Genomic DNA, 16,206 nt, shown 5'->3' with positions numbered 1-16,206 from the left:
CACACCACACTATTGCCACTATCATACACAGGGAATAAGAGCTAAGTACCTTTCCAAGGACACACCACACTATTGCCACTATCATACACAGGGAATAAGAGCTAAGCACCTTTCCAAGGACACACCACACTATTGCCACTATCATACACAGAGAATAAGAGCTAAGCACCTTTCCAAGGACACACCACACTATTGCCACTATCATACACGGGGAATAATAGCTAAGCACCTTTCCAAGGACACACCTAAGAAGCCAGTTTGATTTGGCCTTGATGGGTAATATTCGTGTAGCATGACTCGTGCATAAAACATTCAAAATATTCCATTTTAAAACAAAGTATGTCAATAGCTGTTTGTGTAAACATGTTCACGTGTATAAATTGCATCATAGCAAACACCCTCACAAATATTTCTACTAGGTGTCCCAAATTAGCTTAACATAACAAAAGACGTAATACTTTGAATGCGTTTATATTTTTTTTAAGAGACAACCTTTCTATTTTTTAATTATCTTGCGTTTCTAAGAGATCCACAAAATTGCTAAGTATCTATCTACAGTACAATTTTCTAGTTTTGTTATATATCAATACAAGTGCTTTTCTAAATAAGGGTAGAAAAAAGAAAGTCTGGCTTTTTCAAATTTGCAAGTTTGAACTTGAGCGAATCGGAAACCAAACCTTGGAAAGGTGTTCCTCATGCAACAAAAAACACGTTCAGGGATATTCCGCTACCCAATTAAGAACTACACTAAGTCGTTACTATCTACTTTGTTCGTGGGTCATACATGACATACGTAATGTGGTTCTTGTGTGGGTCATACACGACATACGTAATGCGGTTCTTGTGTGGATCATACACGACATACGTAATGCGGTTCTTGTGTGGGTCATACACGACATACGTAATGTGGTTCTTGTGTGGGTCATACACGACATACGTAATGCGGTTCATGTGTGGGTCATGCACGATATACGCAATTTGGTTTTTGTGTGGGTCATACACGACATACGTAATGCGGTTCTTGTGTGGGTCATACACGACATACGTAATGTGGTCTTTGTGTGGGTCATACACGACATTCGTAATGTGGTCCTTGTGTGGGTCAGACACGACATACGTAATGTGGTTTTTGTGTGGGTCATACACGACATTCGTAATGTGGTCCTTGTGTGGGTCAGACACGACATACGCAATGTGGTTTTTGTGTGGGTCAGACACGACATTCGTAATGTGGTCCTTGTGTGGGTCAGACACGACATACGTAATGTGGTCTTTGTGTGGGTCATACACGACATTCGTAATGTAGTCCTTGTGTGGGTCAGACACGACATACGTAATGTGGTTTTTGTGTGGTCATACACGACATTCGTAATGTAGTCCTTGTGTGGGTCAGACACGACATACGTAATGTGGTTTTTGTGTGGTCATACACGACATACGTAATGTGGTTCTTGTGTGGGTCTTACACGACATACGTAATGTGGTCTTTGTGTGGGTCATACACGACATTCGTAATGTGGTCCTTGTGTGGGTCAGACACGACATACGTAATGTGGTTCTTGTGTGGGTCATACACGACATACGTAATGTAGTTCTTGTGTGGGTCATACACGACATACGTAATGTGGTTCTTGTGTGGGTCATACACGACCTACGTAATGTTGTTTTGTGTGGGTCATACACGACATACGTAATGTGGTTTTTGTGCTGATCATACACGACATACCTAATGTGGTTCTTGTATGGGTCAATTTGATTCTTGTGTTTCGTCAGTTTCTGTTAAGATGTAGTCCTCTCATAGCCTTAAGTTGGCATAATATGTTTCCATAAATCCAGATTTACCCTGGTTTTAACAATTCTAAGCCTGCCTTTTGCTCCTTCGGTTTGGTGTCATTCCTTAGAATTTGTCATCCCTTTCATTGTTTTCTGAGAAATGCTAACAATTGCAGTTTAATCCATGTTCTCAAAATATTCCCTCAACAAAATTTATACAAATCATATTTGAGGTCGATTTCTTGATTTTGCGATCTATAATTACTACTTTTCTTTAAGGTATAGGCGAATCAAGTGCTCTTTCCAAATAATGCAATGGCTGATCCAGAAACTGTCTGATTGGAGGGCGGGGTTGTGCACACGACAAAAAAAAAAAAAAATATATATATATATATATATATATATATATATATATATATATATATATATATATATATATATATATATATATATATATATATATATATATATATATATATATATATATATATTACATGTATGCATACATACCACATACATACATTAGAGCATATACTTATGAGTCAAGAAGAAAAGTTGGAACCTTATATGGGAGAAACATTCACACTTGTTCCAGGAGAGACGACCTTGATAAAGATTTGGGTGAGCATTCATTGCCTCCATTGACTTCCTTTAGGACGAGACGTACAGAAGCTCTCATGTATCACCAACATAATTAACAGGTATTTTTAAAGCAAAAGTTAAGTGGGGGAAATCATTACTTGTTATTTACAGGATACATCCAACAGGTACACGTCGATTTCTTATTTCAGAACATGGCATTAGTGCGTCCATTAATGCTTGACGTTTATTACACTGCTATTGTTTTTATTTAAATAATGATCAATCAACTCTTCTTACAGTTTTTCCATATTAGCTCTTCATTTCTTTGATTCTTTTCTTGCATAATAATGCAGTCTATACATTGTTGAGATTTAGTATTCCATTTTCCCTTGGATCACTCGTCTTTTTTCATGTTACACGTAACGGTATATGATGATACTCACGCATGCTACTTGTATTTTAGATATTAATATGATATTGAAAATGACTCAGATATCCTATGTCGTTTTAAAAAATCAATGATCTCACATATTTTTTATCATTTTCCTTTGCTCAGACTTGTTAACGAATTAACAAGGTAAAACAAATAATTGTTCGAAAAATATTCATAACATTTTGTTTCAAACCCTGTAATAATCTATTCGCAAATATCTGAGGGATTACGTCCATATTCCGTTATTGGCAATGGTTCAAGTTTTATTTTTGTAAGGATTTTTTTCTGATGCCAGGAAACTTTACTAGATCAATTTAAGAAAATATTTTCATCGTCCATAACACTGAAGCATTTATATTTTATGAGGAAAGGTTGTACTTGGTCTTTAGATGCTTACCTAAACTTTGCACCTACCAATTTAAAATCAATATATCCAGTTCAGATATTTAGCCACTATTAAAATAATCATCATAACACTTCTATTTTACACATACGTGCCTTTAACCACTGTATTTGTTAGTTTAAAAAATATTTTCTATCTTCTATTAATCGTCTTGTTTTTTGTCGAAAGACCACTCTTCCTCATACACTATCCAATTGACAGTCCTTACGTTTTTTAATCAGCATGCAAACGGATTACCTAATGTTACCTCTTTTACTATAAAGATAGTTTATCTTTTGAAATCCTTACTGTTTCCCTTATTTTAAATGTAGACGTTCCAAATATTTGCCTTGTGAGGAAAGCAAATAAATTAGTCTAGTTTAACTCTAACTTCTTCCTTCTTTGAGTGGACCGGAGTCGTGTTTATGGATCTTTGGTACGTTTTCCGTTTTCCCAAGATCATTCAGACAAGGCTTTCATTGATTTTCCGCTTTCATTTTGAGGAAAATTCTTTCAAAAGTTTGCTTTTTTGTTTTGTAGTTGAAACATTTTATAAAAAATTTTGTTGCGAACTAAATAAGACATTCATTTTTTTCTGCTTGTATGGAAAACTGAGACGTTTCGCTGCTTTCCTGGGATATTAGACTCGCCCCTTCGAGGTTTTTCCAAGGTACAGCACAAAAAACATTCAATTATTTTCTTCATACCGCCAAACAAAATATGCCTGTGTCTATAACCGATCAGCTCGTTTTCCTCTTCGTCCGTGATCCACTGTAGAATCACCAAGCAGATCGTGAAAGCGATTTCCAGACATTCCGCAAAACTGATGAAACTCGAAAAGTTATATCCAGTTATATTATTGTTTTTAAGCTTCCTGGTCGGCATAGGGAGCATGAAGCTTCCTCTACACATGTTGCTGGAGACAAAATTGGCCAGAAGTTTCTTGGAATTTAATATAAACAAAAATTCACTCATAGTTGATTTTAGATAGAATGACTTTGTGAATTTGATTATTGAAGAAACTTTGCCGACAACTGCCAGGGGCATGTATTCTTGTTGTTGTTGTTGTTGTGGGGTTTAACGCCATTTTTCAGCACACGATAGGCTATGCATGGCGGCCAGTATTAATGGTGGAGGAAGAACCCGAGTAAATCCCGGGAAGAACCACCGACCCGCGAGAAGCTACTGGCAAGCTTTCTCACATATCCACATTGGCCGAATCCGAGACTCGAACCCACGCAGACAGAGGTGAGATGGCAGTGATCCGTAACGGAGTGGGGCATGTATTTACTGATCGATATATATATATATATATATATATATATATATATATATATATATATATATATATATATATATATACCACATACATTAAAAATAACATGTCATTTAAAGTGTTGGTATAATGCAACTTGATATACCAATACTACTGGTATATGAAACTGTGATCCGTCAATGGCGCAATAATACGAATATATAAAGTCTTTCAACTGCAGGCCTATAGGTCAATGATGAATTTCTACTCATTCATTAATCATAAATGACATATGAAAATAACGATAAAAAGTGTTAATAGTGCCTGTTTTCTAAATGAAATTACATTGGTACACAATGTCATCGGTATCCTTTTTTTTCATTCCCCTCTCCCCTCTTGTACGTAAGGGACAAAAAAAAAGCAAAAATTTGGAGTTAGAGAGGAAAACATACGGCGCTAGACGAAAACATTAAAACTGAACTTGTACCAAGTAACCTACAGTAATCTGGCTCGTAGTAACGGTATGTTTATCTTTCCTTGGGATCTATATACAGTGTTCATAATATCAATGATACATAGTTGCAATTTCTAGTCGACACTAGGCCTATATGTTAAATTTGTCGGTTACGAGGCACACAAACTGTAGCGTATTTAATGCTTTGTTGTCTTTGTTTCTCAAACCTATTATAATGTTCTAAAACTAGATTTTTCATTATTAAATATAAAAACGCCCAAATGCTCGCCCCCGTCCCTCCTCTTTCTCTGGATTATCGTAGCTAGATACGAGCGAAACTTCATGAAAATACGAGCGTTGGAGATTTTCGCTTGTGTCATACGAGATTGGACCTATGAATGATGGTAAAGTTTAGTCAAACCGTCCAAAGAGAGAGAGAGAGAGAGAGAGAGAGAGAGAGAGAGAGAGAGAGAGAGAGCAGTGACGTCGCTAGGAGTGTGGGAAACGCACTGGGTGACACCAAAGTGACTATAAAATATTTGACTTTTTGTGCATAAAGGAGATCCATGAGGGTGACACCATGAGTTACCGCAATGGGTGACACCAATGCTTGTGACGCCAGAGAGAGAGAGAGAGAGAGAGAGAGAGAGGGAAAGAGAGAGAATTTTATAATCTTTAGAAATGTTAATTAATGCAGAACAATTACTTAGATGAACTGTCAATATATTAAAATATTTTAATTACCTCTTGTTGGTTCGTCATTTCACTTACTTTCTATTCCACGCTAATTTCCATGCGTATGTATGTATGTATGTATGTATGTATGCATGCATGCATGCATGCACGCACGCACGCACGTGCGTATGTATGTATGTATGTATGTATGTATGTATGTATGTATGTATCTCTATGTATGTATGTATGTATGTATGTAAATTCTCATCTCCCTACACGACACTTTCCATGATGTTTTATCTTAAGACTATATACATTGATTGCTTTCGTAGGAATCCGGAATGACAGTGTAGATAGACGAGAATTAATTATTAGGTCACAATGCGAGTGTGTCTGCTGAGCACGAGTGCATATATCGCAGACTTTGGTGCATCATTTTTCATGATGGTATATGGGCTGGTTCTGTTTATCCTAGCGTAAAGCGTAGTGCATTGTTTTGCTCTTGGCTTCCATCATCTGACATACATGGATGTATCAGACACTTATGGGTAAATGCTCCACCATACACACCGACCCAAATGTGTCTATATAACGGTACTCTTTTGTATGTAATACCATCTGTAGAAATTTCAGCTGTCGTCCTGACCGCACAGTGACCATTGCAAATAAAGTTAGCTGTTTTGGAAACTTCGCATTGAATCTGTAGCTAGAGTATGTGTAAACATCAGATAAATTTACTTGCAACAGAATATCACATCTGTCTTTTGTAAAAAAAATCATTATTCTTTTAATTTCAGATATTTGGCGTGATCTCCATGATTTTCGTCTTTCTCTCCATCATATCATTTTCAGCGGGAACTCATGAAACTTTTAACTACTTCACCAAAGTTCCGGTCGACAACAATGGATCTTCACTCAACGCAACAACAAAAACTTGTGGCACTACCGCGAAAAAAACTAAGATATCAAGCAAAAGTACCCTGACCCCTAATACTGAATATTTGGAAGTTAGAGCAAAACACCCAGTCTTGCAGATGATTGATATTGAATGTCTACTTTTCTTTACAACCGAGTATATAGCGCGCATGTTTACTTCACCACGGAAGTTAAAATTCATTATTTCCGTTATGGGTGTCATCGACCTCCTAGCCTTAATTCCAGATTACATGGAACTGGTTATGTATGCAATACAACCTGATATGTGCAACGACGCAACATCTATGAACTTCATAAAAATTCTCAAAGTAATTCGAATTTTCAGAATCTTCCATCTTATTCGACACATGCCAGGCCTTTGGATTATGATCTATACTCTAAAAGCAAGCATCGGCGAGTTGATTTTACTGTCCACCTTTTTGATGGTAGGGATGATAATTTTTGCATCTCTCATATACTTTGTCGAGGACAGGGCTGTATTTACATCTATCCCACGTGGCTTCTGGTGAGCTTTGATCACAATGACAACGGTTGGCTATGGCGATATGTATCCGGAGACAGTTCTCGGCTGTCTGATTGGCTCTTTAACGGCCTTGTCTGGTTTACTATTGGCTGGTTTATCGGTGCCCATTTTAGCGAATAATTTCGTTATATATTATACCCATGTACAGTTTGCATTACAGGAAGAAAAGAAAGAAATGAAGATAAAAGCAAAACCAATATGAAATTGACAAAAGAACCCAAATGCAGGCATTAGCAGCATTACAAATATCTCATGACCGGAGAAAATGAAAATAACAAAGAGGATTAAATTTATTTTTGGAAATACATAAAACACTAAAAGTGATTTCAATGTTTTGGAATATGTCAATAATAACAAAGAGAAAGAGTTGTAAAATATGTGTCAGATGATTTGTCCATTATCAGAATAGCATGATGTCTTTACATATTCGCCAAACTGTTTATAGCCGAATTTATGAATAGTATCCCATTTTAAAGTAATCTAGACCAACGAATCCCACACGGTTATCTAGCTTCACAGAGAGACCCGGATCCTGACTGGTTTGTTTGAGGCTGGAGTTGATTGCCAGTTAAGACGACTTCGTACAGTACAGGACCAAGTTTAAAAAGTTTCATATGAGAACAGAGCTATACCATAAATAATGCAAGTACATTTGGATGATCTTTGATTTCAACGATGTTCTTATACGCAATATAGAATCAACAGATTTATTAATATTCTCATATTCTCATATATTTTAAAATGCATTTTGCTTCCATATATTTGATGATATTACTTTCATGGCATAATTCGATTTTGAGGTTTTTGATATAAAATTTTGAATACAAACATATGTGTTTTTCATAGTCTCATTCACGCTTTCTACGAAACTACAGCTCAGCCAAGACTTGCAACCACTACACACCGATAAATACCATTTCATTTATCGTAGAAACAACTCATAAGTGAATTAAATCATATTATGTGAAATAAAAATATTAATTAGTCAGTCACTAATTTCATATAAACCAGAGCTGAATTATTTCATTATACGGTGGAATTTACTCGTTCGTACACGGTCTGCATTAACAACTTCAGGATCGAAATGGCAGATGAGATTCAGTCTTACGCTGACAGGAATGGCATGAATATCTCCTACGATGCTTTGACTACGATAGTAAAAACCATCTGAAATACTGAGTGATGACAGCACCATACTGCTCACTGACAAAGAAACGGCACTTCAAAGATGGACAGAATACTTCATCAAAATTTTAAATCAGCAGTCATCTATCAATGACGAGACTACTGATCGTCTGCCCCAAGTGGAAATCAACATATCACTTGACTATCCACTAAGAAAGCAATTGACCCGTTGTACAATGGCAAGATATCTGAAACAGATGATATATCAGCAAATATCTACGATGTCGGAGACTTGCACATGGCACAGAAACTGACTGAACATTTCAAGTCAATGGGAACTCAAGGAACTATACCCCATGAATACAAGTATGCTTCCATTGTCTAATTGTTCAAGTGGAAAGACAACATCCTGCACCAGCCATCTGTGAAGCACCTTGCTGTCAATAACTGGCAAAATCAAAGCCAGACTTCTGCTGTCTGAGAAAAAATATGACAAGACAGGGTCCCGGACACTAAGCGTGCCCAGCATCCAAAACTCTGTTGCTGAAATCACGAATGGGATAGTCAGGCCACGTCACGAGAATGTCAAAAGAGCGAATACCAAAAACGATTTTCTACTGCGAGCTGAATGATGGAAAGTCATCTCAGGCTGGTCAGAAGAAACGCATTGAAGATTCACTCATATCATCTTTGAAACACTTCAACGTTGATCCTGAGTCTTGGGAAGATCTCGCACACAATCGCTCCACATGGCACAATCGTATTCATACTGGACCTTCAGAATTTGAGCTGAGGAGAAATTTAGAGGCAGAAGCGCGAGGAAAATAAATCTCAGAACTCATCATATATTATATGCATCAAGCAAACCCAAGCGGTGTCTCCTGTCAAGTATTCCAGAGATAGTTCAGACTAATTGGCATGATTAGCCATTCATGTACTTACTGAAACCATACCAGTCATGTTCGAACTCGAGGGACGAACAAGAACTTTACAAGCTTTTTCATCTTTAGTTCTTCATTCATCAGTTAGCCGCCGCGCGAGCGCGTTTCATTCATTTTGATCGCCTTTAAGCTTTGTTCTTCAACTTTACTCAGCCTAACGACAACGCTGAAACTTAATTGGATTACGGTTGATGGTTAGGACTATAATTTGCCATATAGTGAAATTGGATTCTGGGTAATCCGTGGCGAAAGAAGCAGTAACCAGCAGAGCAGCATCAATGGAGATGATCTCAGATCAGAGCCTTAACGCAATGAAAAATGACTCGGCCTTACATACCAACGGAAATGATCCCAGATCAGAACCTTAACGCAATGAAAATGACTCGGCTTTACATACCAACGGAAATGATCCCAGATCAGAGCCTTAACGCAATGAAAATGACTCGGCCTTACATACCAACGGAAATGATCTCAGATCAGAGCCTTAACGCAATGAAAATGACTTGGCCTTACATACCAACGGAAATGGTCCTAGATCAGAGCCTTAGCTCACTGAAAAAGCCTCGGACTTAGGTGGCGCTCTACAGATATTATAAACTTCTGAGAAAGTGGTGGGTGTAAGGTGAAGTTGTTTACATTTGCAACGTGCACAATGGAGCGAATGTTGGCATACCTATATGTTACTTTCATATACTGTAGCTGAAATTTCATTGGATATTGTACTTGAAGAGACTGTAAAAAGATTTATGGCGCAATCAAAGTTGGTGGCAAACTTTATAACTTTGAAAATTAACATTATGGGGAGCTTTATGGAAACCTATGCTTTGAATGTATATTATGCGCAAATGTAACAAAATATTAAATGTCAGTGAGAAATATTAAAAAAGAGTCTTTACTGATATTTACAAACATAGAATGTCCTGGAAACGAACTTATGACCCTCAGTTGTTCATTTTATTGTGTCTTTGGTAAATAGAAATTTGGAAATAAGGATGTGATGAAAATAAAAGTATTCATTACTCTTGGAATCATTTACTGTTGTATTCAGATACACGTTGAGACGAATCATTTATTTGAATGATACTTTAGAATTAGAAGGTGCACGATTTGGACTTAAGCGCTCTTTTACGATCAAAGATGATCTGGATTATATCAGTGTGATCCATCTAAACTGCTGGCACAAGAACCTGTTCAAGACTATAGGTACATCAGCATATTTAATAGTGAATTCATTCATTCGGAACACTCTTTTCGACTTGTGACAGAAAATTCAGTTGGGATTTATTTGGCATTAGTGTAAGCTCAAGTGCAATATTGTAATTGTTATTTGTAAAAAAAAAAAATTTTTTTTTTTTGTCATTAATATGCTTGTTGGTTTCGCTTTATTTGGAACGTAGCTTAAATGGGCTCCGGGTGGAGCGCTTGCCTTACCGATCACTGACATATCACTTACTGCCGCACGTGTTTGATTCTCGATCTCGGCCAACGTGGGTATGTGAGAAAGCTTGCCTTAGCTACCTATGGGTTGGTTGTTGGTCCCGGGGTTTTCCTGGGTTCTTCCACTACCAGTTATACTGGTTGTCATGCATAGACCCGTCGTGTGTGTGTGTGTGTGTGTGTGTGTGCGCGCGCGCGCGCGTGTGTGACATTTGCTAAGCCCAGCTATAATGTCATGTATAAGCTATAATCTACTGTCTTGAAAATATTACTGCGGCCATGTGTTTCATGTCTAAAGATTACCGCAGGCTAGTGTTAACTCTTACGCAATGTTAGCGTGAGAAGCCAGAATACCGAAATCTTGAAGAGGCAAAAGGCATCTAAACAAAGGCTTGTAATTACCACACCTAGGTGTTACAGCTTAGTCCTAAGATCAGAGGGAAACCACGGGGTGAACGAGGTGTGTTCTCGTCCGACACCACATTGACAGACAGCGAGACGGACATTGTCCGCTATGTTTGATTGGATCGGTCCGCAGCGATATCCAATCAGAAATTGAGATAGAGGTCGTGATTACAATTCGACGCGAATCATACCTTCGAACTTGTAAATGAGAAGTCAGTCTCGCCTAGGAAGATTGCTGAGCAACATAGGGTTACTTTGAGAGATCCACTCGTAATTTGGCGGTAAATCTTAGGTGGCTTTGAATATAAACCCCCCATTGACCAGAAGGAAAGTCTTGCTATTTCATCCAAACTATTACCATGGTGCGAACGAACAGAGAGCGCGAAAATCAACAGTGACCATGAAATGATGAAATCATGAGTTAAAGAAGAATAGCCACAAAAATATGTGATATAGAAATAATACAGGAAAAATGAACAGTGAACAGTACTCACATGATACAAGATTACATACAACGAATCTACTCACTCAGCCCAAAGCAAAGGGGTATAAAGGTTACATATTACGACCCAGAGGAACCCAGCTGATACTACCAATCGGGGAAATAACTATTGCAGGAAGGACAGTCACAGTAAAGTTGCCCACACCCATTTTGCGGCAAATAAAGAAACAGACTGGAGTTACACCTATCTGCCATTCCACTCGAGATATCTCTAGAAGCAACGGTAGAAATGTTCGAGAAATTGTTCAGCATAAAGGTGGTAAAAATCAAGACTTGCAACTATTTCCTTAACCACAATATACAATGGAACAAGAATATTAGAAATAGGAAAGAGCAAAATGATAGACGTGAAAAGAGAGTACTTTCCACGTGGTTTTCTGACTAAATCATGGTACAAGGGGTGTATTTATTAAAGAAAATGTAATAGATGTGAACAGACCGGACATACTACACTGAAACCAAGAGACCCAATCAGATATTAGAGAAGAGAAAAAAGAATAGAAAGTAACGAGGACGAAACAACAACAACAACAACATCAAAAGCAATAATCCGGAAAAAAACAACAAAATGAAGAAAAACAAACCCCAAAACAACAACAAAGAGAACAAAAACAACTACTACTAGGACAGAAGCAAAACCAACAACAAGAAGAAAAACAAAAACAGGCAATACACCAACCAGAAACAAACGAAAGGGCAAGAGAACAAACAACAGGGAAAACAAAATCAGCAAGAACAAGAATCAAAAACATCATCAACAACAACAGGGACCCAGACAACAGAATCATCACAAATAGAACCAAAAACAGCACTAAAGAATGAGAAACAACAAACAAATCAGAAACAAACAATAATGCAAGAGAGTAAACAACAAGGAAAATAAAATAAGCAAGAACAAGTACCCAAGACATCAACAATAACAACAGGGACAAAAACAACAGATTTATCACCGAAATACCTGACGGTAGACGAAGAACAAGAAAAAGAACGAGAAAGAGCCAGAATTAGAAGGAGAGAAAGAAAAGAAGACAAAAAAGAGGAGAGGAAGAGAGGATGATGGAAAATTACCTACTAGACCATGATGAATGTTTACAATAATAAAAAGAATCACACAAAGACAAAATAATCATGAATACAAATTTATATATATATATATATATATATATATATATATATATATATATATATATATATATATATATATATATATATATATATATATATATGTATGTATGTATATGTATATGTATATATATATATATATATATATATATATATATATATATATATATATATATATATATTATGAAAACAATGACCAAAAATAATATAGCACAACTACTAAATTTAATGAAATTTTCAATAATAATATTAGGGCCGGGGGGGGGGGGGCTACCTAAATGGTCTGAAACGATCAACCAGGAATAGCACCCCCCAAAAAAATAAAAAGCGAAAAAGCAAAACTTAGGTAGATTCTAAGGAAAGACAAAGCTTCGAAAAGGAAGCTTTTATGGGGACACAGAGCTTCGGGTTCGACTGAGTCCCGAGTCTTCAAGAGTTGGAGAGGAAATGTAGTCGGTGGAGAGAAGGTGGAGGAGGAGGAGAAGGAGTATAGAGAAGTCGAGGAGGAGAAGGAATTTGCAGAATGTGGGGGAAGAAGAGGAGAAGGAACTGGGAGAAATAGGAGCGAGAAGAATACAAGGACAGGTGGAAATCGATCTCACACAGCTAATCAAGTGGTGCAATAGGCTATTAAAGTGTCGAGCGGAAGGAGTGCAATTGGGAATTTGAATCTTTTGATTATTGACTTATTAAATTGTTATTCATTCAAATTCAGCCTTTTAAAATATTTAACCATCTACCGTTGGCATTGAAGACTCGCAGCTTTACATCTATCTCTCACTAATGTAACATCCAGCCAAAATCGAGCCTAGGTGGGACTTAATATAACTATAACTATAATAGTTGAAATAAAATATTTGGAGCACCCCACCCCAACCATAACAACCTTCACACTATGTATGTATGTATGCATGTATGTATGTATATATGTATGTATGTATGCATGGATGGATGGATGGGTGTAGGCATGGTTGTAGGTAGGTAGGTAGGCTGGTTGGTTGGTTGCTAGGTGGGTTTATTAGGTGGGTAGGACATTATGTAGAGCTGTAAGAAGGTAGGTAGAAAGTATGTACCCACGTGCAAACGAAAGGATGGATGGAAGACATACATTTACAGAGATATTCGTAGATACATATATAGATTAAACTGTAGATAGACAATTGGGAACCCTATTTTATATGGGTTTTTTTCTGTGCTTTGTTTCTTTCGATTTAAAAATCTAAAATAAAAAAGTAAATAAATGGATAAATAGATTTAAAAACAATTATCGGCACAAAATTGTTTCAAAGTCTTTCACAACTCTCCAGATTCGTTTGCTACACTTATCATGGCCGACTCTGTTGTTATGCAAAACATTTCACAGTACCCTTTATTAATTTGCGAATCTTGTCATGGCCGAGTCTGTAATTGCATCATTAGCACTGCGAATTTTGCTGTTAGATTACGTCACAACACACGAACTTGGCTTATCAGTAATACGTATACATGCAATAGAATGAGCATCTTTAACAAACAGTTATAAACACCGGTAATTTACTTACGCGTCATGTCCATTCAATTTTGCCAAGGCAAGACAACTGTTCATACGGAACACATGGTCGTAAGAGTTATCTTCCATTTATAACGTTATTGCCTTTTGTGCATCTTCCCGCGACAGTTGTCTTCTCATTCAAATTGAAATTGTTATACCTCTATCTTTAATTAAGTGTTTATTGCACATGTGTCTATCCCTGTTTTTTTAAACGCAATAACCACTGGGAGAGGTTACATTTTGGATCAAGGCGAGTGAATGGCAAACGGAGAGAGAAGACTTAGTTAAATTAAACACGCATTCGCCCCTAGGGCATGCGCAGCTGGTTAATTTACACAAGGTGGGTCGTGAGAGGTGGAAATGGAGCCTCGCTCCTCACGCATTTATCTGCGCATGGCACACTGTTTAATTATCATGCCCGGAAGTGGCAAGACAGGTGGTAGGACGTTAGGTAGAGAGCCCATGCACACAGGAAGCACCCTTGATATCATGGGCGTAATTTTCATCCCTTTTGTCCAAAAAGTAATTATTAGTTAGGACTATCTCACTTATTTGGTTGCCACATTGTGTCGCTGTTCCTGATGATCCTGGGTGTTAGATCGCCTTATATGCCTTATTATTATGGGACTAATAGAGACTTCTTAACTATTTATTGTGCCGCATTGTGCAGCTGGGCCTGTTGGTCCTGGGGATTATACAACCTTATATATCTTTAGAAAAATAATTTTATTTAAGGTCTTGCATACATTTATAAATGGTAATTAGTCGGTATTAAGTGGTATAATCTCATATGCATTTCCAATAACAATCTGCAGTCACCTTTGTTGTATCAACGATGTTACTATTCTATTCTGTCTGGACTTATTACTATTGTATTGCTAACGACTTTATTCTGTTAATTGTATTGAAAAAATACGGTTTTCAATTTTGTTCTTATTACTATTTGCATTGTGTTGTGGGGGCCCAGAGTAGCCGAGTGGTCTAAAGCACTCTCCGTTACGGATCACTGCCATCTCACCTCTGTCTGTGTGGGTTCGAGTCTAGGATTCGGCCAATGTGGGTATGTGAGAAAGCTTGCCAGTAGCTTCTCGTGAGTCGGTGGTTTTTCCCGGGGTTTTCCAGGGTTCTTCCTCCACCATTAATACTGGCCGCCATGCATAGCATATCGTGTGCTGAAAAATGGCGTTAAACCCAACAACAACAACAACAACAACATTGTGTTGTGCATATCTGATTTAATTATATCTGATTTAATATATATTTATTTCAATTTAATTGTTTGCCAGTTTTTAAAAAAAATCATTACATGCTATTGTAATGTAAATTTATTTACTAGAGATGATACTTTTTCCAAAAGATAATTTGACCTTGACTGTTCGTCTTGTAACCAGCCAGGTGTTGATATAGATCCTGACCTTGAGTCAAAATTAGTTCTATTTTTATTTTAAAATGATTGGTTGTTGTCGAGGTCATGATGGGACTACGTGTTTAAGATTTTTTTTAAAATTACTTTTTATTTCTTAGAGTAAAATGATTGGTTTTCGTCATGGCCACACTGGGTGTACGTGATCTTTAAAAAGTACCTAATTTCTATGAGGTTCTGGAACATGATCACGTGACCCCCTTGTTGCGTTTTAGAGTACGATATAACCTTTGTTTTGGAGAGTTATTCTCAGTAGAAGCTGGACTTTTCCTTACGCTAGAAGTTGTATGTTGTGCTGTTTGGAGTTATTTCAAATTACTTGGATTCCAAAAGGATTAATTCTTTTTTTCCTAGAAAATACGTTTGCTCATGTGAAATTGTTGAACAAGGACAGCTTTTATAAAAATGTATTCAGCCTTCCAAAACCGGAGTGATAGTGCTTGTTTCTACAAGGAACTGTATGCTTCAACACTACAGGCTACAGCATACGTCATAGTCTTCCATCTTGGATTTTTCGTCGGGACTCGAACTTGAAATCATTAAATGTTTTGTAATTAGAACTTCAAACATTTTATTCGGGGACTATTATTGGATTAATTTTGGATTTGATTCTTAAAACCGTAAGTTCATATTTTTTCCCCTCATTTTTACAGAATTTTCCAGGAAAATAAATTATTATATTTTTCAAAGCTTGTTGTTTTCACTCT

At 37.0% G+C, this 16,206-nt stretch overlaps 1 pseudogene; it reads left to right on the top strand.

The window, feature by feature from the left end:
• Positions 1-12,306, top strand: part of LOC149792958 (potassium voltage-gated channel protein Shaw-like) — a 37,153-nt pseudogene extending 24,847 nt beyond the window's left edge.
• Positions 12,307-16,206: the final 3,900 nt, after the last annotated feature.

Source organism: Sinohyriopsis cumingii, chromosome 8, assembly GCF_028554795.1.
Source record: "Sinohyriopsis cumingii isolate HCF-2022 chromosome 8, ASM2855479v2, whole genome shotgun sequence".
Lineage (NCBI taxonomy): Eukaryota > Metazoa > Mollusca > Bivalvia > Unionida > Unionidae > Sinohyriopsis > Sinohyriopsis cumingii.
Note: the sequence above shows the minus strand (reverse complement) of the source record. Positions and strands in the feature narration are given on the sequence as shown.